Raw genomic sequence first — 23,202 nt, 5'->3', positions numbered from 1 at the left:
ACAGCATTCACATTAGCATTATCACAGGTAATGCTACATATCTGTTTTTAGTTAGTTTAAAGCTAATGATAGTTAAGATGTACGATTTACATCCAGTTTACACATTCACTGATTAGTCGACTATTAAAATAATTGCTTGTGGCCGCACTAGGTCCCACTGGCAAAGGAAGTTCCTACCGGAAAATAAAGTAACTTTGACTTTGAACCAGGACTATAGATCACTTAAAACCCACAGGAGCTCCAGTGTTTATGTTCTTTGATTCACTGTAATTTTAATAGCTAACATGATCAACGTAGATCCAGTAGATTCTGAAGGAGAACGGCGTCTTGTGCCACTGAAGATTCAAATGTATCTCGGCCTGTCCCTAAATTCAGACATGCAGAGCAGATGGCATTTCTCCATGCAGGCTCGCTGTGTGAGTGCGGACTGGACTAGCTGCTGTGCTGCTCTTCAGCTACTCTTCCCTCCTGGGAAATTCTCGCAGCTCCTTTGGATTTAAAAGTGTCACATAAGTCAGTCCCTCCAGGATTTCGCGATGTTGCGATCGCAACTATTATCGCGAATTCAAGCAAAGCTGAGATTTGTTGCTCACTCTGCAACTTCACTTTTTCATCACAACTTTCACCAATCTACCATGACAACAGTCATGGTGACGACTGCGCGGGCGCGGAGCGGTCCATCACACGTGGAGCACAACATGAACATGTGATCATTTCAGTGTTATGTATGATTGATTATTTTCTGTTAGTAGGAAAACAGACAGTTTGATGTAAGGGGCAAAAAGAAAACCTCAAAATACTTTTAATTCATTGTGTTGTGTTAAGAACAAAATAAAAAAAATGAAATTGTGACTTTAAAACTGAATCAAATTGTGTCGTGGCTGAACGGTTACATCCCCAGGATTAAAGGGTTAAAAGTGGTTCTGTTTGCAGGTATTAATAAGATAAAAACACGACTGCAGAGAAAGTATCGCTGGTGTCAGATCTAAGTGATGCTCGTCCCTCGCCAGCAGCAGATCACACGACATGTGGGATTCATTCTGGAACCGGCTTCATAAACGGAGCAGCGTCGCCGTGGCAACCGTTCCTCAAAGCCCGACATCAGTCAGACCGTCGGTAGGGTCAGAGAACGCGCTGGGATCAGGGTGACAGTAGTGAATTACTGACATTGTGCTCTGATGGAATCTGTCACATCACATGCCGCTCTTTATCCTCTATGCGTTTGTTAGGATGGTAACAATCCAAAACATTGATCCGATTCAGCTGAATTTCTGCTGAGAGGAAAACAAGTCTCCCACACAGAAAGAAACCCACATACCAGCGCTGGACGGTTTCCATGGAGCCGCTGAAGAAAGGAGCAGTTATTTGCTGGCTGCGCTGCATTCCAGTGATGACTGGCCTTCTGCTCAATGAACTGCCCTTTTGTTGTGCACCAGCACAGCAATAGTTTGGAGAGGCATTATGATGAAGGTGGTGCATTACAGATGATGAGATGAACTAATCAAGCAAGAAAAACTCTCAGAACACGCCGCATAAATACACACTTAAGCAGCTAATTTACTCAGACATGCACCATGAAACACAACTGGACAGTTTGTTCTGCTGAACTACAAGCATCAGAAATGCTGAGGAGAATCTCCACGCACCCTTCAGTGAGTAAGTGGTGCTGAGAGCAGGGTCATTCAGGAAGCTTTTAATTATCTTTGATTCCCTATATTAGGACGTCCCAACGAGTGAAGGAGAACACAGAAAACTACAGATGTGTTATTACACATGGATCAAAGCAGTCTTTGGGAAAATATTGGGAAAAATACTAGATGACCTTTGAATACAGAGAAGAACAAAATCGTTTGGTTTTAGCTTCAGCTTCAGCTTTTGGTTTCAAGTTTCAGTCATGTGGCAGAGAGAATAAAACGTAGCCTGGAGCCAGACTCGGTTCTGGAATGCGTGTTACATAAACATCGACGTGACTTCACGGTCGAGTCTGGATTCAGTAGCTAAGTGTCTGAAAAGGTTTTATCCTTGACTGAACCAGTAACTCCAGCATGACTGTTGGGAGACCAGTTGACCTGCAGAGTGGAGGGCGGAGCTCTGAACGGAGAGAACAAACGGCAACAAGGATGGCTTCCAGTGGATGTCCAGCGTTCATTAGGAGAATGTGCTCCAGTTACCTGAAGAAAACAGGTACGTTTGTTGACGGGATGTAACAATGCTTTACGTTAGGGACGGGAACCACTCGGTACCTCACGGTAGGATCCGCCATACATGGCTCACGGTATCCATGATATCGCGATACTGCGATAATTGATAAAAATCATCTGTAATGACTCACAATATATAGACCACATGTGTCAAAGTCAAGGCCCGGGGGCCGGATCCGGCCCTCCAGATCATTTGATTGTTATTAATGACCCGATGTTATCTTGTCCTCATTTCTAACTTGTATCATTTTGACAAAATATATTTTTATGGAGAGTAAAATGTTGAAAGTTATTTAAGGTTTAAGTTGATTTATTCTGGAATAATATTCCTGCCTTTTTATTATTCATAATTATGTTAAAAAGTTAAAGTTTTAAAGTTTAAAAAATAGCATTCTGCAGCTTTTTGGACTATTTTAGCATTTACTAAGATTTTTTTAGGCTATTTTGGAGTTTAGCTAATATTTCAGCTACATGCTAGCTGTTTTGGCTGACCTAAGTTTTTTTAGGCTGTTTTGGAGCTAAACTTATTTTTCAGCTTCAGGTCTTAGTTATTATTTCAGCTACATTATAGCTGTTTTGGCTATCAGCTTCAACTTTTTCATCTATCAGCACTAGCATCTTCATTGTCCACATTCAGCTTCCAGCATTCACACTAGCATTATCACAGGTAATGCTATATATCTAGTTCATAATTATGTTAAAAAATGACGGTTTTAAAGTTTTAAAAATGTAGTTTAGAGTGTTCAGTAAATGTTTATCCTGTTCTGCCTGCTACACAAGGTGTGTTTTGGATTTTGACCCCCTGTGTGATTGAGTTTGACATTCCTGGTATAGAAGAACATATTTTTTGGGGAAATTATATCCCCGTTATTTTTTAGCTTGAACACAATCTTAATAAACAACTTGTGTCTTATTTTGTTCAACAAATAATGGACACTTTAGTACAACGTTGCTGAAATCAGTAATACTGTCTTTGACAAACATGTTTGTTTTGTTATTTTTTCCTGAATTTTCTTCTTCTTCTGGGCTAGAAGTTCTTAAAAAATAACATGAGCCAAATATTGACATTTCCAGTCACCGACTTTACATGCAATCTCATGAGTTACATCGTGTCCAGAATAGCTCATTAAAACATGGATGTTTGAGAACAAACTAAACTGTTTCATCTTTGCAATCATCATCAACACACAGAATCAGAGTTTCAATCATGTTCTTCACCAGGACTGATTACATAACTGTTGCCTGAGCAGGAAAAAGGAAAATGAATGCACTCAAGAGCGGACAGATTCTGGGCGGGGCCGTCACTTCACACAGAGCATGACCACACCCCCCAGTCCAAAGGTAAGCAGCAGATCTCACTGACATGCTCTTCAGTGCACACATTCACGCGGTGATTCTTTTCAAATGACAAACTTTAAGATACACGATGAAAACATGCACGATGAAAACATGCACGATGAAAACATGTACAATGAAAACATGCACGATGAAAACATGCACGATGAAAACATGCACGATGAAAACATGCACGATGAAAACATGCACGATGAAAACATGCACAATGAGAACATGCACAATGAAAACATGCACGATGAAAACATGCACGATGAAAACATGCACGATGAAAACATGCACAATGAAAACATGCACGATGAAAACATGCACAATGAAAACATGTACAATGAAAACATGTACAATGAGAACATGTACAATGAAAACATGTACAATGAGAACATGCACAATGAAAACATGCATGATGAAAACATGCACAATGAAATCGTTAAAATCCCTCTCCGATCACCTTTTGATTGATTTTTTAAGTTTTCCCAGTGGTTTCTTACTTATGATTATGCTGTTTTTATAGTCAAAATCAAGACATATGTCTCGTTTTCTAAGACTTAGTTCCTGCAGTGCAGCAGGAGTTCATCAGAAATTCCCCTCTGAGTTGTGGTGCTGAGTAACCCTTCCCTCATTTCCCATCATCCCGGTTCAACAACGCGTGTCAGCAGCTCTGAAGACGTGCACGGTCGTAGTGACTTAGACTGAATAAATAACAGCTAAAAAGAAGTAATCCTGCTCAAACGAACAGACCTGACCATGAAGAAAAACCAAGCGACAGTGAAGACATCAGAGAGCGCTCGAAGATCTCAAAGCTGAAATGACACGGCTCTAAGAGCTCGCTAAAGAAATACGACTGCAGACGTTAGAGCAGAGAGAACTTATGAACCTGTTAAAACCAGAAGGACAGCTGTCAATCAGAAAGCAGGAGAACGACCATCGACTGAATATTATTTAAAAATAAATCAATAAAATGATTACTAAATCAGTTATTGAATGTGACTAAAGTAATCGCTCCACTGTGATTCCCAAAATGTGATTTATACTAATGATTTTTCTAATGACATGAATCTATAATTGATCCTTGAAATAATTGATTTGTAAATGATCCAATGGCTTAACCGTTACATCCGTTACATAATCATTCTGTACTTCGTCTTTGTCATGTGATGATACTTCAGGATTCTTAATGACCTAAATCTGTGTTGGTAAAGTATAAACATCTGATCAGAAGTTAAGAACCAGATAATCATAATTTAGGTCAAGAAAATGGAGAAATTAAACGTAAAGTAAAGCAGAGCAGGAGTGGGATTATACAAGTTCGTTTCCGCTCACTCCCTAGTCGATTTCATGTATCCATATCTACTTTAAGTATAATTCTTGCTATGATTGATTGAAATAAACTCTTTCCATCCAGTTGTTTGACCTCTCACGCTCTAGCTTACAGCCCCTCACAAGCCCTACCCAACTTTAGCAGTTCAACAATAATGATGAGCAGTTTCAGAGCTATCCAGTTTTAAAAACAAAGACGTTCATGGATCTATTTGTTAGGAAGATGATGTATCAGAATGGAGCAGAGCGGGGAGCCTGAGGCTGTAGCGTCTGTCATATGTCATAGATACGCCTTTTTCCAAACAACCGTTATTTTTCTGCTCCTGATTCACAACAATTTGAATAAAGAAAATTTGAATAAAGAAATAGAGAAATGCCGTTTTTTTAAATGTTCAGAGTAAGAACGCACAGTTTTATTGATGGGCCAGTTTATAACTTTGAATATTTTACAATGCAAGAAAAATTATTAAGGAAAAAACAGGATTATCATGTTAAAAAGGTATCAGAGCAAGAACAGTTGTTCTGACCAATAGAATGACAGAGAAACAGCTGTTTATTTCTCTATAGAAGTTTATTCCCATTTGGAACACCAGGGGTGAAGGGTCACTCAGTCCAGGTCTCCTATACAGTCAGTGGAGTGACTCCACCTCCACACACAGCGAGTTTCACCTGTTCCTACCTAATGAGCGGCCCAAAGGTCAAAACAACGTCCTGACACCATGTGACTCTTTCTTACAGTACGGCTGAACAAAAGATCAACAAACAGAACCGTCAGGCTCATCATGAAACAGTCATGCAGCATTCTACCGATCTGCCTCACAAAGAACAAACTAAGGCAGGGCAGCTTTAAATGTTTTCTTTTTTAATCATTGATCACAACGTTTGCTTTATTCTGCTCAGCAAATAGGTGAGCCGGTTATCAACTCTCCAGGTGTTTCCAATCAATGACAAGGTAAAGAGGCGGGGCTTCTCTGCCACAAACACAGAAAGAACACAATCCAAGTATAAATGTTAATCCTGAATTAGAAAGATTAAAAAGCTAAACTTCTCACATCTACACAGTAGGACTGCCACCAGAGTAAAATATTGAAAGTTATTTAAGGTTTAAGTTGATTTATTCTGGAATAATATTCCTGCATTTTTATTATTCATCGTTATGTTAAAAAGTTATGGTTTTAAAGTTTAAAAAATTGTCATTCTGCAGCTTTTTGGACTAGATGTTTTAGGCTATTTTGAAGTTTAGCTAATATTTCAGCTACATGCTAGCTGTTTTGGTTAACTTAAGTTTTTGTTTTCTCAGTTTTTTAGGCTAATTTGACACTTTGGTAATATTTTAGCGGGCTATCAGGCTATCGTTTTCAGCTATGAGCTTCAGCATTTTTAGCTATCAGTTTGAGCATTTTCAGCAGCCAAGTTCAGCTTACAGAATTCACACCATATTTACTTCATAATTATGTTAAAAAATTACAGTTTAAACATTTTAAAAATGTAAAGTTAACGTCCAAGTATTTGTCACACACCTGAGTGTGTGAAATTTGTTCTCCGCATTTGACCCCCTCCCCTGGGGGAGCGGTGAGCTGCAGACACAGCCGCGCTCGGGAACCATTTGATGGTTTAACCCCCCAGTCCAACTCCTTAGTGCTGAGTGTGAAGCAGGAGGCACTGGGTCCCATTTTTAGAGTCTTTGGTCTGACCCGGCCGGGATTTGAACCCACGACCATCCAGTCACAGGGTGGACACTCTACCACAAGGCCACTGAACTGGTAGTTTTAGAGTGTTCATTGTGTATCCTGTTCGGCCCGCGATCTCAGGTGTGTTTGGATTTTTGCCCTCTGTGTGATTGAGTTTGACACTCCTGCTTTATACCCTCGAAATATAAAAATTTATAATAAATTGCTACGTCATCTGGAGGGGCGGGGCACCTGTCAAAACGAGTTTGATGGAAAGTATATTCCTGATCTCTCTCTCCTTTGATTTAATCTTGATTTAATCCCAGAAACTAATGAAGGACAGAAGCTGCTCGATTCATTAAGTTTAATAAACTATCATCTTTACCGTCTTTATTTTTAGTTGGCTTAAAGCTAATGATGGTTAAGATGTGTTCTTTACATCCACTTTGCGCATGACTCGATTAGTCAACTGATCAGACAAAATAATCTGTGATTGGTCGACTGTTAAACTAACCGTTTGTGGAAGCACAGACACACAGGCAGCAGGTCTGGAAGCTTCCAAGAGAAAATCCCGCCTGCTCTCCTCTCAGCACTTCCTCTAAAACTGCCTCTGCAGACACACCTGCTCTGCATACTAAAGGAGAGCCTGCACCAGCCGGACCAGCACACACACAAACACACACGGGTGTGAAATGGTAAATCTTATATAGCGCTTGTCTACTTTCATTAAGGCCTAAAGTTGTTTCACACACTGATGGCAGCAACACTTCCTTTACTGTGTGATTGTGTGTCCTCCGACACACGGACAGGCAGAGCAGGAACCAAAGCTGGGATCCTCCAATCAGAGGTCGACTCCTCCAGCTTTGTGGTGAGGAGGTCGACACACCAACACACTCACACCGGCCGACACAACAGAGTGTGACCGGTTTGTGTGGGTGTGAGAGAAAGAATGTCAGCGAATGACAAACAGATGAAGACACAAGAGAAGAGATATACGGGCAGCAGGAATGCAGGACGCCACACCCATGTCTGCAGTCACGTGACCACAGTGGAAAAGGAAATCCCGACACTGCAGAGGCGTGGACACACAACAGTCCTGACTCACACAAGTCTGACTCAGAATGGAGGATTAAAACTGTTCTAGCAGGGAGAGCAGAGCCGGCGCTCCTTCATCTGGCCTCTCCAGCGGTGGAGTCAGAGCGCAGACACAGGCGTGCTGCTTCTAGTCCACAAACACTTCTGGAGGTCCTCATGCTCAGCTCTGCTCTGTGGTTTCTAGACAATAAAGTAGAAAATGCTAATAAAGAAGAAGAGAATAAAGAAGACCTCCGTTCAAATGCTCGGATTGAGAAAAGTGCAACAAGTATTTCTAACTGAATTTTCCTACAGTTTGACTTAAACTGATGATCTAAGATTTTATAAATCTCAGAATGAAAAATAAAAGCTGTTTTAGGCTCTGGGCTGTGGATTAGTGTTCAGCACACTGAGTTCAAACCTGTGAGTCACATGGTTAATGTCAGGTACTCACATTAGGAAAATCGTCCAGGATTCAAACAAAGGTCAAATAATCCTGAAGTTTAGTTTAAATGTGGTGAGCAGCTGAAATACGACCAACATTGAGACTGCCAGAGAAAGATTAAACTTTCAAATATTTTCTTCTCTCAAAAATTAATCCTTCATTTCATCTGAAGTCCTTTAGTCCAGCGGTCTGTGACCTGCGGCTCCGGAGACGCCTTTGACCCTCCATTGAGGCTCTCGGGTTAAAGAAAAATACAATATTTCTAATTAGAAAAAGTAACATATTTTAGGTTATCTTATAGGTTTATTAAGCAAAAAAAAGTCATAAAAGTCAAATGTTTTTCAACTTCTTCACAAACAGTTGAAGGCAGTATAACTCCACCAGGATATTGACTACATTACCCATAATTCTCCAACAATCCATCCAGCAATTTGGCTTCATAGTTTACCAAAATTGAACCATTTTGACGGATGTTTGAGTGCAGTTTACCACAGAAAATGAATCTGAAGTCAGTACACACAAGCAGGATTCATGGACCAGAATTTAAGGTGAACTTTCTATTTGTTAAATAAAAAAAACAAGGATATTAACTTTGAAAAACATGACGAGGGTCATTTCATCAGCTCTGATTTTTTTATTTAGATTTATGAATTTTTGGTTTAGATGCCCCACAAATGGTGGTTTTGCATGTTTTTCATCACTTCTATACATTCCCTGCATTGAGATGATTTTATGCAGTACAGGATGTCTCTTATTTTGAAAAACAATCATGTAGATCTCTAAACAATAGGAGACTATTTCATATTTAGAAATAATACTATTTTCTCTCTATATTCCTGTTTTATTTAAGCTTGAAAAAAATAAATGTATTTGTATTTATCATGATAGTAACAATACCATAAAAACAAATCCATTTCTTGTTTTTCTAAAGAGTGAAATGAGGATCTGTGTCTCCACCTGAGATGTTGAGAGTAAGAAATCCTCCAGAATGGCTCTTCAGCTGTTGAAGGTTGCAGAGCAATGATTTAGTCCAACAAAAGATAGTTCTCATTTTTTCTCTACAGGATGTTGATAGAAGCTAAACTTCTTTCTGGGATGCTCAGCAATTGAAAATCCATTTCAGTTTAAATCATAACTCATGTCAGAACCTTAAATCTGTCTGTTTCCATGGCAATATTTAAGGTTTCCTCCCCAGTTCTGAGCATGACTGTGTTCTAACCTTTAAAAATGCAAACTCTGCCCCACATGAAACCTTGAAAACATAAATATCCAGTCGTTTCCTTTTACATTTGAATAGGGTCGTTCTTTTACACTCAGAGGGAAGACATTCTAACCTTTGACTCGGAGGATCATTATCAGAATTAATCATCCCAGTTCATCTATTTAAGATACAGTTAGGATTCTTTGGAGCTTAAGATATTTTAAACTAACATCTTTCAATCTAAAATGAGTGCAACACCTTCAGCCCAAAAGACATCGCTCCATTCTAAATGATAGTGAGACTTCAGGTGACAAGAAACAGCAACAAGGAAGACACACTGAACACATTCACCTGAAACAGTCCCCTCTGCAGACGACAGCATTTTAAGACCGTGAGGCGCACATGGCATCATCTCACTGAAGCAGGAATTCACAGTCTATAAACGAGACGCACTGGAATGTAGAGAACCCTCAGCAAAACAAAACAGTCCTAAACTGGCATGACTACACTACCCAGAATGCCTGGAGGGGCCAAGAATCAACAGGCAAATAGTCATAGGGATGATGGGAAGTTTTTCTGGTGAACTGTGAATATATTCATGGCTATGTCCGAACTCCCACTCTAACCCCTAATTACTAAAAAGACTATATAGTGCCATAGATTTTAAAAGCGATTCACATACCATACTTTTCTTTTGTTTTTCTAAATGCTAGACATGGTGTGATAAATCAATACAAACATTTCACAACATCTATTTGTGACTCCACTGTGTTCTGATGATTAAAATGTGGATGGTTTATTAAAAAATTACATATAAACACTTTTTTTGCAAAAACTGTTCGAGCGCAATGCAAGCGCTTTGTGTTTTGGCCGAATGAAAGATGCTATATAAATAAATAAAGTTTGAGTTTGAGTTTATATTCACTAATCTAGTGAGCATTGATCCACACTAGTTTTTCGCAAAGACTTCTGGGAAATCTCTACTGCACTTGATTTTGGAATTAGATTGAGACAGCACTAGAAAATGGTGAACACACTAAATATTGCACTATGAAGTGAATAGGGAAGGACTTTGGACATGGCCCATGTTTGCCTATTTTTCTGCAATAATCAGCCTCTGCAGAAACTTTATTGAGAATAACTCTCAGCATTCTTCAGATGTAACCTAAAATACGAAACGAACACTCCCACTTTTTCAGTTCATTACGCAATTAATACACAAGGCGCACTGACAATTTTTCAGAAAAAAGGACACTAGGACTGTCATGGTTCTCCCGGGGTCCTGTGGTTCCATCCTGATTGGACCCAGCTGACTGCAATCATCCTATCACTTTGGACCACTATTTTGGATGTGAAACCGCGAGTTCTTTACCTTCTCCGGTGCAGTACTTTGGCCTCTCACCCTGTTGTTTTCTAGTTCAAGTAGTTCAGGTCTCTTGTCTGCCCTCCTGTTTCCAGGATGTCATCAGTACCACCATCATCATACGACCCGAACTGGGTACAACTCTCCACCACTCCAGTCCGGATAACACAGGAGCCCTGCATCCAGCCCACCACATTCCTACGCCACTCACTCCTTGATTCTCCTTCCTGCACATCCAGCTGCCACAGAAACTCCGCCCCCTCTTCGAGTCACCAGACATTCACTGGACAATAAACAGTTATTCAGCCCTTATTCTGCATTCCATGATCCTTCCAGGTTACAGCTTCTGGGTCTGCTACGCCTCACCCCGTTACCAGGACAAGGGCAAGTCCTGCACTGTGTTCACTTATTCAAACTTTATTTTTGAAACACCTGTATCAATATCAGGTGTAACATGTACTTGCATGCTGCAAGGCGGTTACTGAGGAGATGAAGACTAAGAAGATATGCGACAAATAGATTGTTGGGAAAACAGAATTCTACAAGGTAGCTTTCAGAAAGACGTCACAACAGCGCCGGACGCGTGCTGCGTAACAAGACACAGAAAAGCATGGAAGAAGCCTTTTCAGATGTGTTAAAATAAACGTTCTAACAAGTAAGCAGTTGGACCATTTTTCTGCCTGATAAAACGACAATCGCTACTTTGCATTTGTCCGCGGCTCATCAGCCGCGTCATTCCTCATCTGTTGAGATCACATGACCGGCGGCTATGGTGGTCGTTTTGGTCCAATTGTTCCACTCTGAGCATGGAACGTATTCAGACTGAGGAAACTCAGAGGGAACCGAAGCTCAGACCGACTGGAACCAAGACCACCTAAAAGGATGGTCCTGGATAGGGGTCCCCTTGTGCTATCTTTGGGGTCCAGATGACCCAACCTTTGACTTGACGTGTTATCCCTCCCATGACAAAGGTGGACAGGACTTCATGTCTTTCATTGGACACCAGTGAAGATCGAAAATCATTGGAAAAAAAAGTTCAACACACTATCTTGTGGGGTCCAGAAGTCTCCACTCCCAACGTCAATGTGCCTAGGATAGCTGGAGGGATATGTGGACCAAATTTGTCCAGTCTGAAGACACCCTTAAACATCTATTCTTTGAATTATTTTCCGTGTTTGGTTTAATATGAATTCATTGACAGTATTAATGACGTCTGAGACCAAATGAAACGCCTCCTGATAGGCAGAAAACTACAGTTGTCTCATACGTGCAAGTTTATGTAAGCTAAATCTGTCTTGGTTAAACAAAGAAAATGTCTTTTTACATCCCAGATTACAGCATTGTAATTAAAAATTAAAAAAACGGTCTGTGCTTTAGTACCCTCAACTAATGGATGGTGTAAGGTAAGGGGATCTGTAAATGTAGAAGATTCCAGAAGTCCAGCTAGTTCTACAGGGGTTAAAATGTATATCAGAGTCTAAACTTAAAGTTTCTCTTTATCTCCTTTAATATTTTTAGAAAGTGAAAATGTACTTGTTAAATGAAAATACCAGAGAACTGACTGGTTTTTGTCTGTGTAAAACAAGTCTAATGTGATCCTCCATCTTGGAACGGTTTTTCCCTCCAGGCTGACAGGCAAAAGATTCTATGGCAAAATTCTTCTCCACTGTTTGCATTTGGAAAGAACATCGGAAGCATTTCTGATGTGGTCTAAATGCAGTAACAAGGAGTGAGAGAAAACCTGGTAAATGTCGTTAAACACTGTTACATGGTTTGTGCAATGACTTAAAACAAAATTTGTAATACTTTCAGTTTGTTGTACATGATGTAGGTTAAAGGAAAAACTCTACAAAATGTACACAGGAAACATTTGCGTTACGTAAACTCTGGGTGAAAAGGTTTCAGATGGTGACAGATGAATGCCGGGATGCATTCATCCATCCCTCTCCTCCTTTCCTTCTGTTCTGCAAGACTTTGAAGATGGTCCTTTGAAGTGTGTCTGCATCTGTGCAGAGAGGAGGCCATTAAAGTTAGCAGAGATTGCTAACTAAGTAAAAGGACTGTGGGGCAGGACTAACCTGGATCAGATCACAGGAGCTGCTACTTTGGTTGGAACAGCACATCTCTGGAAATGTTGCCTTTAGGCTCTGAGCCTGCTGTCAGACACACTGCTGTTAAGTTCTTTGTCTACTTTTTCTAGGCACCTTTGGTGATAAGCAAGCCTAACAAGACGTTAAACAACCAAATCCGGTTTGAGCACCTGGGACCAATTTGGTCACACATACAATTGAACCTTGACAAAGGTGCAGCCAAAACAGATCGAACCAGTGCGCCCAGCTGTCTGGAGTGTAAAAAAAAACCTTCTCAGTGACTCTGAAAGTATCCATGGGTTCAACAACAGACATATTAGCCCATGACTGGTCTAATCCAATCAGAGAGAATGAGAGGGACGAGCCCACCTCTGATTGACCAGGATTCTTGTATGCGTACACCTCCATACAGCAGTAAGAGGGAGGCGAGAAGGTCAATATGCCCGATAAACAGAATGGATGTATTCTCAGAAGACGAGAGCAGATTGAAAGATAGATTGACTTTTTGTTAAGAATAATCAGGCTTGATCTGTATGACAAATACAGTCTCGCTGAACATGTTTTTTTTACGCCAGTTGCACAGCAGTGTTGACTCATAGTTGTGATGCTTTGATTAGAAACCATTCCAATCAGTCAGAGCAGGTCGCAAAAGCCCTGTAGCATGGACCAGTGACGGTCCAGGGATAGTCTAGGGACAGTTCAGGGATAGTCCAGGGATTGGCCATAGACGGTGAAGAAACAGTCCAGGGACGGTTCAGAGATGGTCCAGGGATAGTTCAGTGACGGTCCAGGGATAGTTCAGGAATCATCCAGGGACCGTTCAGGGATAGTCTGGGGATTGGCCACAGATGGTGAAGGAACAGTCCAGGGAAGGTTAAGAGACAGTCCATGGATGGTTCAGATGCAGTCCAGGGATAGTCTAGAGATAGTTAAGGGATAGTCCAGGGACAGTTCAGCGACGGTTGAGGAATGGGTCACAGATAGTTCAGGGATGGGCCAAAGGCAGCAAGCTGTACCAAAAAATTTGCCATGGTTCACCATATTTGCATGTTTTTGTGTGGGTATGCTAATTACAGCAAGATGCAAGTTGTCCCACAAAGACTGTGGTTATTGCAAGATCCCAAATGTAGGTAAAACAGTAAAACTGACCCAATAAGGCTGGGAGTGGTACTCCACACACCACATGCAGCTTAACGAGCTGAGACAGTGGTTTGTTTCAGTAAATATCAGCAGAATACGAAACTTTCTGGTTTTTTGCTTTTTTTGAGGATAAATAAAACAGAGGAACTGTTTATTTCACACAAAACTGTCAGTGTTCAGTCCCTCCCCTTAACTGCCCCTGCCTCCACTATAACCAACATTATCAGTAACACCTGTTCAGCCTTACTCACTTCCACCTCTCTGCCTGAAAATAACCAGCCTTTTGTCAGCTCTTCAAGCCCTTTTGTCTCTCCCTTCTGCCTGATACTGTCTGACCCGAACTCTGACCCTGGATCTGCCCTGCCCTCTTTCTGATGTGATAGATTGAATCTTTTATGTTCTCTTCACTCGAGAGAAGGAACAGAGTCAGAAGATCCTCTTAGAGGAGTGCTGACTCCCTCTGGACTCTGGAGGAATCCAGAAATCCTCTTCCTGATCTTGAACTCTGTTAACCGGACTCTTTCCCTCTCAAAGACTTCCATCCTCCTGTTTCCCAGCTGAAGAGAGTATCTGAGGATCTCATCACTTTGTTGCTCTTGCTAACACTCCTCTCCCTCTCCAGATCCACTCAGCTCTGCCCCTTCAGTCTGGATGTTCCTGTTCAAGTGTCTCTACATTCTGGATGAACCTGTTCTTTTTAGAATCGGATTTTTTGCATGTTTGTGTTGAATTGCTGCTTTTAAATTTCTGATTAAAAAATTTGAAAAGTCAGCTTAACTTCTTTTAGAGTCCGTGGATTCAAATAGCTCCAGAAAAAGGCAATTTCTCCTCCCAAAAATTAGTTTTCTTTGTTATTTGCAAAAACAGAAATGGGTTCAGGTGAGAAAGCGAAGACTCCTGTCTGCAGTTTAATTAGCTAGCGGTTCTGGTCTATTTGGATCACAAATGGTCTTCACAGCATTTTAGCTGTAACAAAGAAGCTTCCTTTAACTATATTACAGTAGAAAACATTAGTGTTCATTTTAAACTCTTATATAAACAACTGCATTTTAATTCAAAAGCACTCCACATTTTTCAGCTTCATTTTCAGACAGTAACAATGGCTGTTTCTGCTCCTAATCTACGGGGAATGTTAGCACATTAGCATTCCAGACAACATCCCAATCAAGGACAGCTCACAGTCAGCATGGAAGTCATGAGTCAACACACAGGCTAAGGTCTCGGACCTCAATAACAAAAGAATACACCGGTGAACACAAACACATTTTCAAATGGCTTCATTTCGCTGTTTCAAGAGAATTACTTGAATTATTTTTATTTTTTGTCCTCAATTTTTTTCTCTTTTATTCTCTTCCAAACCTCATTTTTTTGTTGAAAGGTATTTTACAAAAAGTGAAAAATCTTTATATTACTTTATATAACACTATATTATTAAGTAATTTATTATATCGCTTAATACTAACTTATCTTTAATAAAAGTCACTCCTAAATCGTAATGTTGAGATCCTTTTAAATGAAAATAGACTATATTACTTTAGTGATTCGTATTTGAACTACTATTACATACATTTGACACCAAGTTAAAAATTTCAGATGCACCACAGGAACTAAAACAGTAAGCTGACACCCGCAGCACACCCATAGAAAAAACTTTAGCAACATATAACGGTAAGTAAGCAGGTAGGACGCATGCGTGTCTTTTCGAACCCTAAAACATTGTGAGCTGTCCAGGAAGCCCGTTAGTGCTGTTCAAGTGAAAGGTGAAAGTTTCTAGGAAACACAAACGCATGCAAAACGTACGTTTACCGGGAACACACCAAGCAAATCTGAACCATTTCAGTCCAAATGTGCACCAACCAGTGATCTTATCAATCAACACATGTATGTTGAAAGCAATAGACGTAGAGTAGCACTACGTTGATTCTTTAATTGAATGTCCAACTCCCCACTCCCTATAGAGCTGTCAAAGGCAGAGCCACGGTAAATACTCTGATGTATGAAGGCTCTATCCCTGACACTCTATGGCCCAGACACCTCTGACAATCCTCACATAATCTCTCAAGTGCATCTGTGTAATAACCTCGCCGAGTTTTCGGGTCACTGCTTGTTGTAAATGCATTCATGCAGATGATTTTCCGTGAAAACCCATCAATGCCGCCATTAATACAAATACCAAATGGTTGTAGTTTGTTGTTGGAATCCAGGTGCTAAAAATACACCATATAAACTCAACACTTTAGGTTTTGCTCCCATTTGTCATGAGATGAACTCAAAGATCTGAAACATTTTCAACAAACACTGAATAACCATTTCTATCAATGAATGTTCATAAATCTGTGATAATGACCACTTCTCTGCTGAGATCATCCATCCCACCTCACAGGTGTGCCTTATCAAGATGCTGATTATTGCACAGGTCTGCCTTAAACTGACCTGACCAAAAGGTCACTCTGAAACATAGTGTTTAGTTTCATTAGGGGTCTGAAAACCAGTCAGTATCTGATGGGAAGTAAATTAGGCTAAATAAATAAATGAGAGGAAAGCAAAAAGATGTGAGAGTCAAACTTTATCAATGCTTTAAAGCTGACTGTAATATTCATTATCTGTCAAAGTGCTGCCATTCAGTTCAGAAGAGTTACAGCCCCAAAGACAGAACATATTCTTAGAAAAGTAGATCCAATCTGTCATATTTCTCCAGTTCCTACACAACACAGAAAAGCCCTTAAAAGTGTAATATTTCACAATCTCTTCGGTTCTCATTCTCTGCTGCTCCAGCGTGGATCACAACGATCCTCAGCCCAACCACTCCTGCGGTCATCAGCAGGATTACTCAGCCTCAGATGTTTGTTGGAGGAGCATCTTGTGACTGATGGGGAAAAGAGCCCTCGCAGGCTGGAGGACCGTTAGGACAATGTGTCGCTTAGATAGTTATTTTCCATAAAACTAAGGAGGGTTTGTTGTCAGCAAGCACGTGAATGCAGATAGCAAGCTGCCTGTGAATTAGACAGAGGAGTCGGTGTGACGCAGGAGCAGCTGGGTGTGGCGGGAGACCGACCGACCGGCCGACCGCTGGACGAATGTCAGACGAGGAAGTGAAAGAGTCCTGCATCAAAAACCTTCAAATAAGCCCCCGTATCCAGGATACGGAGACTCCAGTGCTAGGAGGCTACGCTAGGCTAGTCCTGCTAGAACTGGCCTGTAGTAAAGTAAAGCTGCAACTTCCTCCTGCTCTCCACCTGCAGTGACTCAAACAAATGAAATCTCAGCTGACCTCCGTGTCTTAAAGGTTGTTGAGATCCCCCTGATGAAACACTCACCAACACAACATTATGCAACCCTGGAGACTGATTTGGCAACAAAGCAACAAATGCAGGTCTGCAGTTCAGAGTCTGGAGCTTTTTTTTGGCTAATTTGGAGTGTAGCTCATATTTAAGCAACACACTCAATATTTTTGCAAAACTGACATGTATTAAATTTTTAAGCAAATTTACTACACAATTTTCAGAAATTTCCATCAACTTCAGCACTCTTTTATAGTTCTTTAATGACATTCCCAGTCTTTTAGCAAATTTAACATTTTGCAAACATTTTTTCATTTTCAGTAAATTCCTACAGCAGTTACAGTAAATTGTGTTGCAATTTTTTACAAAAAACTTTAGCATCTTCAGCAAAAATTACCACTAGCATTATCCCAGATAATGCAGTTTTTCTAGTTTTCTGTCTTCTTGTCGTCACAAATCCTCCATCTCCATCTAACCCTCTCCCCTCCATCCTCACACCAACCACCCTCATGTCCTCCATCTACGAGCCTCCTCTTTGGTCTCCTTCTCGCTCTGTTCCAACCTCAGCATCTTTTTACTGCTCTAACACCAGCGTAGAGAGCAAGACTTAATGGGGATGGAGAAAAGCAGGTTGAGCCTTTCAATTTAAAAGATTTTTTCAAAAGTAGCTCCATCAAAATTCAATGAAGAAACTTGGAGAACATTACCATGAATAATACAGAGTAACATAATATATAGCTATAACACTGTAAAACACTCAAGTTTGTTATTCATTTACTGGAATTAAACAATCTCAGGTAGAAGATTTGATGCAGTTAATCTGGCATCCATTGTGTTTTTTATTTTTAAGATTCTTTTAAACAGAAGTCTAGTCGTTTCCAGAATTGATTACTCGTTTGCTTAAACAGTTTTGTCATTTGTGTTCTTGTTCATAAAGTTTTAGGTATGTCACTTCCTGTTATGAACAGGAAAAGCGGCAGGAAGACCAGATGGTTGGCCGTTTTTAGGATCTGATGCGTTCACTGTTTAGGTCTGAGACATCTCTGTTGAGACTGATGGAAACTAATGATGGAGAGTCTGTATTAGTGTGTGATTGATCCTTCATATGAAAGTTACTAACTGTTAATGGAAGTCTCGTGTGTCCAGTTTGATCAGGTTTGAGACAGCCTTAAACACGGATGCTCTTCGTTTTTCTGTGTTGGTCCTAGTTTTTTTTCCTCCACATCTTCTTGAAGGATCAGCAGCAAAGATCTGAACACGATGATGGATCATCTGGTACGTAGCTGAGAGTTTAGTGTGCAGCTCCTACACTTTGATGACAACATTACAACCATGCAAACTTAAAATAATAAGTCTGTCTGTCTACAGTGGATGAAGCAGGTCCGCCTAGAACTTCCTGTTCCTACGGAAACTGAAGGAAAACTGAAGCAGCTTAAAGACTTAAAGTTCTCAGGTTTTCAAGTGTTTGAGGATTGAGTCTAAGTTGGAGTGAAGATCAATCCACCAACTCTGCACTTCAAATCCAGCCTGTTAGATCATGACCCGAATCTGGGAAACGTCTTCAGATTCTGATCCAGCTGCTGCGAAAAGCAGAACGTCTTCACCAGAGCGCCGTCACAGTCACATGACGACACTGTCAGACGTTAAACACACACCGATACACACCAACACACACTACACAAACACACACAGATACACACCAACACACACTACACAAACACACACATGCAAATACACTTACAAACACATCCATCCATCCATCCATCCATCCATCTTCTTGACCGCTTTGTCCCTTTCAGGGTCGCGGGGCGCCGGAGCCTATCCCGGCTACTGAAGGGCGAAGGCGGGGTACACCCTGGACAGGTCGCCAGTCTGTCGCAGGGCCTCAATCACACACACAGTCACTCCCACATTCACACCTAGGGGCAATTTAGAGTCACCAATGAACCTATGAAGCATGTTTTTGGACGGTGGGAGGAAGCCGGAGTCCCCGGTGAAAACCCACGCATGCACGGGGAGAACATGCAAACTCCACACAGAAAGGTCCCAGCCGGGAGTCGAACCGGGGCCTTCTCGCTGTGAGGCAAGAGCGCTAACCACTGCGCCACCGTGCAGCCCCTTACAAACACAAACACACACATGCAAATACACTTACAAACACAAACACACACACACAGAAACACACCTCAGACACACAATGACAAAACAGACACCACACACACGCAAAGACAGACACAAAGATACACACAAATACGCACACACTACACAACCACACAAAGACACAAACATGCACACACAAAGATTTACACACAAACACACACATACATGCAAAGACATACAAACACAAGCACGCAAAGATGCAAACACAAACACCACACACGCAAAGACAGACACAAAGATAAACACAAACTCGCACGCACTAAACAAAGACACACCTACACGCAGTGACACACACAAAGACAGACACCTAGATACACACACACAATGACACAGACACCACACACACGCAAGAACAATTACAAACACACACACACGAAGATACACACACAAACACCACACACACACAAAGACAGAGACAAAGATACACACAAACTCACGCACACAATGACAAACACAGAGACATCACACACATGAAAAGACACACAAACACCATACAAACACACACAAAGGTGCTTACATATACACACACAGGCAAACACACACATTAAGATATACATAAACACACATGCAAAGATACACACACATTTACACACAAACACACAAACACACACCCGGTTGAACACATACCGCCGTTTTTCCCTGATGAACCTTTGAATACCACGTTCTCATAAAGTCATGATCTAAACACTCAGACTTTGCTAAAGTCGACAGTAAATCTTTGAAGCGGTGATTCTGCTCCACTGAAACACTCACAGCTCAGGAAACTGAAGTGGAAAACCTGACAGAGAATTTAGTCTCTGAAGTTCAGCCAAGATTTTTCCTCCACGAGCAGCGAGCAGGTTCCTGATCTTTGATGTTTTTTTAATGTTTGAGCAGATTTCCTTCATCCTGTCCCAGTTTGAGGCGTCTTGGCGGTGACAGCGGCGTGTTTTCACAGTGTGCAGTGATTGTGTGCAGTCATCATCAACGTTCAGCTACACCCAGCTCTGCAACACAAACATTTCTGTGATCCCGGCCGGCGCCGAGGCCGCCGCGAGCCTGCAGCTTCTTAACCAGCGGAGGTCCGGGTCACCTTGGCGACGCCGCGACAGCAGGGAAGGAAGAGAAACGACACACAGCAGGGACTCTGCAGCCGCTGCAGAGCAGAAAGGAAACGTCTGCTGTGAGGTTTCTCCACAACCACACAGCCGTGCAGACGGATCCGCTCAACTGTTGAAAACAGGAGCAGACATTTTCCTGCATTTTAACGCTACCAAATGTGCTTAAATATCCGGATGTTCAGTCAGTCCAGGATCCTTTCATTGGTACCCAACATCCCAGAACACTGAATCTTTTGTTTCTTCTCAAGAAAACAGTTACATTTCAGAAATAAAAATGTTAGTTTAGGTTAACACGGATCACTATTTTACAAGCACTAAAAACTATCAACGAGATTTAGTGAAAATGAATATTGACTCAGAAATCCAGGAGGGAGAACGTCTCACTCAAACCCCCAAAACGTGTCGGTGACAATAAAACGCCAGCAACAACAGGAAGAGGGGCGTGGCCTCTAAGCCGTCCCTCTCGTCTAGAAGACTGCGGGTCAGATTAACCCTTGTGCTCTCATATGGGGTCCAGATGACCCCACTCTTATATTTATGTGTGATCCTTCCTATGACAAAAGTGGACAGGATTTTATGTCTGCCACAGACACCAGTGAAGATGAAAACAATCCTTGGAAAAAAAAGTAAATGTAAACATGCCTAGCATAAGGGTTACGTCCTGGGACAGTCTAAGACCATTCATGTTTGTTCAGGAAAGAATCCTTCACTCGAGTTCTTCTCTTTTACTCACAGATACTCTGACTTGCTGCAGCCGACCTTCATTCCTATAGATCACAGTGTCATCTGCAAACATCATGATCCTCAGAAACTCCAGTCCAACCTCGTCCTCAGTCCATCACCGCAGTAAACAAGATCCTTGCTGCTGCCCCACCCCCCCATTCAACTACAGAACATCTCCACACTGTCTTCCAGCTCCCATCCATGTCCTGTCCAAGTCGCTCCAGACGTCCTCCTCAGAACCACAGCTCCCCTCTCTAGATCCTCTCAGACTTTCTCTACAGGAGGACCTGACCTTCTCTGTTCTTCTCCAGAAACATCCTCAAAGCAGATATTTTTACATCTGTGGTTTTTGTTTTTCTGCATGAAACCACACAAATGTTCACTTCTGAGTTTAGCTTCCTCTACTCTTTTCCATGACTTTACTCCATGACTCATAAGCTTTATCCATTGACAACAGTCAACATCACACCTCCAACTTTCAGCTTCAGACTCATAACCTTATCCGGCAATCTCTTCACCTCCAGAAGATTCTTAGGACACTCTTCCCTCAGGATCCCTCCCACTACATCCACATTGTGCCAACAAACACACTATCCTCCTCTTCTCCGTCTTTCACCAACTGTAGTCCAATTGGAACCATCATTGTGAACCCGGACCACCAATAATCCAGTCTCAAAGTTCTGTTCATGTTAAGTCCAAATGGGCAGACCTGGCTCAAGTGTAGGGGGAAAACCAAAAGAGTCCCTGAGGCTGGTTGGTTCAGTGATGATCTCATGACACGTTTGCTGCATTCACAAACTCCCATCAGCCCTGAAAACACACGGAGTCACCGGAAAACGAGTCCCTAGTTCAGGCCTTAGAAAACCAACACTGCATATGCTGTGGGAATATTTTAATGCTCAGAATAGGAAGTTACTTTGCTCAGATTTAAAACCTCGTGGCAGATCTACGACTTTGTTAATGTTTTCACCTAAACACACAGCTGGAGAGGATGTGATACGATCATTTTCCATCCTAATGTGACCACGTCTGGTTTTCCTCTAAACATTGAGCCAGCCGTGGCCCAAAAACAACCTTAGACCTTCATATCCAGAGTGTGTTTGAGATGAAGAAGAAGCCGGTATCAGAGGAGAAGACGAGCTCAGATTCTCCTCAAACAACACACGGCACCTGTTTCATTTTAGAAGAAGGAAGTTAAGTTCTGGCCAACAAAATAACATTGCCAACATGCAGAAAGCATTAGTGTTTCAATCCCTGTCGGTTTTCACACTGCCCTCCATCTGTTCCCCTCCCTCTCTGACTGATGTCTTATTACTCTGAGAACAGCATGTGTCTTTGTGATTCCTCCAGTCCTGCTGGTCTTTTTCAATAGAACCGTAGCACCAGTGATCAGTCTCAGGATAGGGCTGGGCGATAAAACCATAGATATCGCGACAGACTCATTCCTCCATAGAGGAATGAGTCTGTCGCGATAGACTTTTATTTTGAAGGGTCCGAAATTGACACTCGTCAGTAGTGAGCATTTTCTTCTCTTTGGTGAGTAAAAGTTAGAGAGTTAGTCTAAATGTTTGCATCTAATTATGTTCATTAGCTCTTATTTTGATGACTTTTTTGGACCTCTCCACTCCCTTCGTCGGCATGAAAGGTAATCAAACGCCCACAGGTAACCACACCCCCGCGGTCACTTCCACAGATCTTCTCCATGTAACGCTTAGTCTCGGCTGATGAAGCCACGGAACATCTGGTGATTTTTAACGGGAGTCAATCAGAACCAGCTGGACTTATATCAGCAACAAAAAGTTTAAACAAAGTCTTGATTTGGTGATGTAGCATTAGCATGATGCTAATGTTAAACAGCTGTTTCTTTATGTGTTCATGGACCACTTTACAGTCGGACAATATTTCACGGACCGGACTTTAAGACGTGGTGGATCAATACAACAAAATCATTTGTAGGACATAAAAGTTTTTTTAATATAATAATAAAATTGAATCCACTGTGTATTAGAAGTGAGTGTTACACAAAAACTGTAAGCTTTCTTTTCTCTGCGTGCTTGAATTTGAGTTTACAGTTAGATGACAAC

General features: G+C 41.4%; 1 protein-coding gene and 1 long non-coding RNA gene across 3 annotated transcripts in view; one reads left to right on the top strand and one right to left on the bottom strand.

Moving 5' to 3' along the window:
* Positions 1 to 23,202, bottom strand: part of LOC112145680 (plasma membrane calcium-transporting ATPase 2) — a gene marked incomplete in the record, with an annotated part of 77,027 nt that overhangs the window by 45,607 nt on the left and 8,218 nt on the right.
* Positions 1,926 to 11,176, top strand: LOC112145681. 2 transcript variants are annotated; one of them, XR_002919115.2, is made up of 3 exons: positions 1,926 to 2,184; positions 3,423 to 3,542; positions 10,720 to 11,176. It is a non-coding gene; the product is annotated as an uncharacterized LOC112145681 (long non-coding RNA). The 2 variants fall into 2 exon arrangements; XR_002919116.2 differs by lacking the exon at positions 10,720 to 11,176 and adding an exon at positions 5,610 to 5,762.

This window comes from Oryzias melastigma, linkage group LG5 (genome assembly GCF_002922805.2).
Source record: "Oryzias melastigma strain HK-1 linkage group LG5, ASM292280v2, whole genome shotgun sequence".
Taxonomy (NCBI): domain Eukaryota; kingdom Metazoa; phylum Chordata; class Actinopteri; order Beloniformes; family Adrianichthyidae; genus Oryzias; species Oryzias melastigma.
This window is presented reverse-complemented; position numbering and strand designations above follow the sequence as displayed.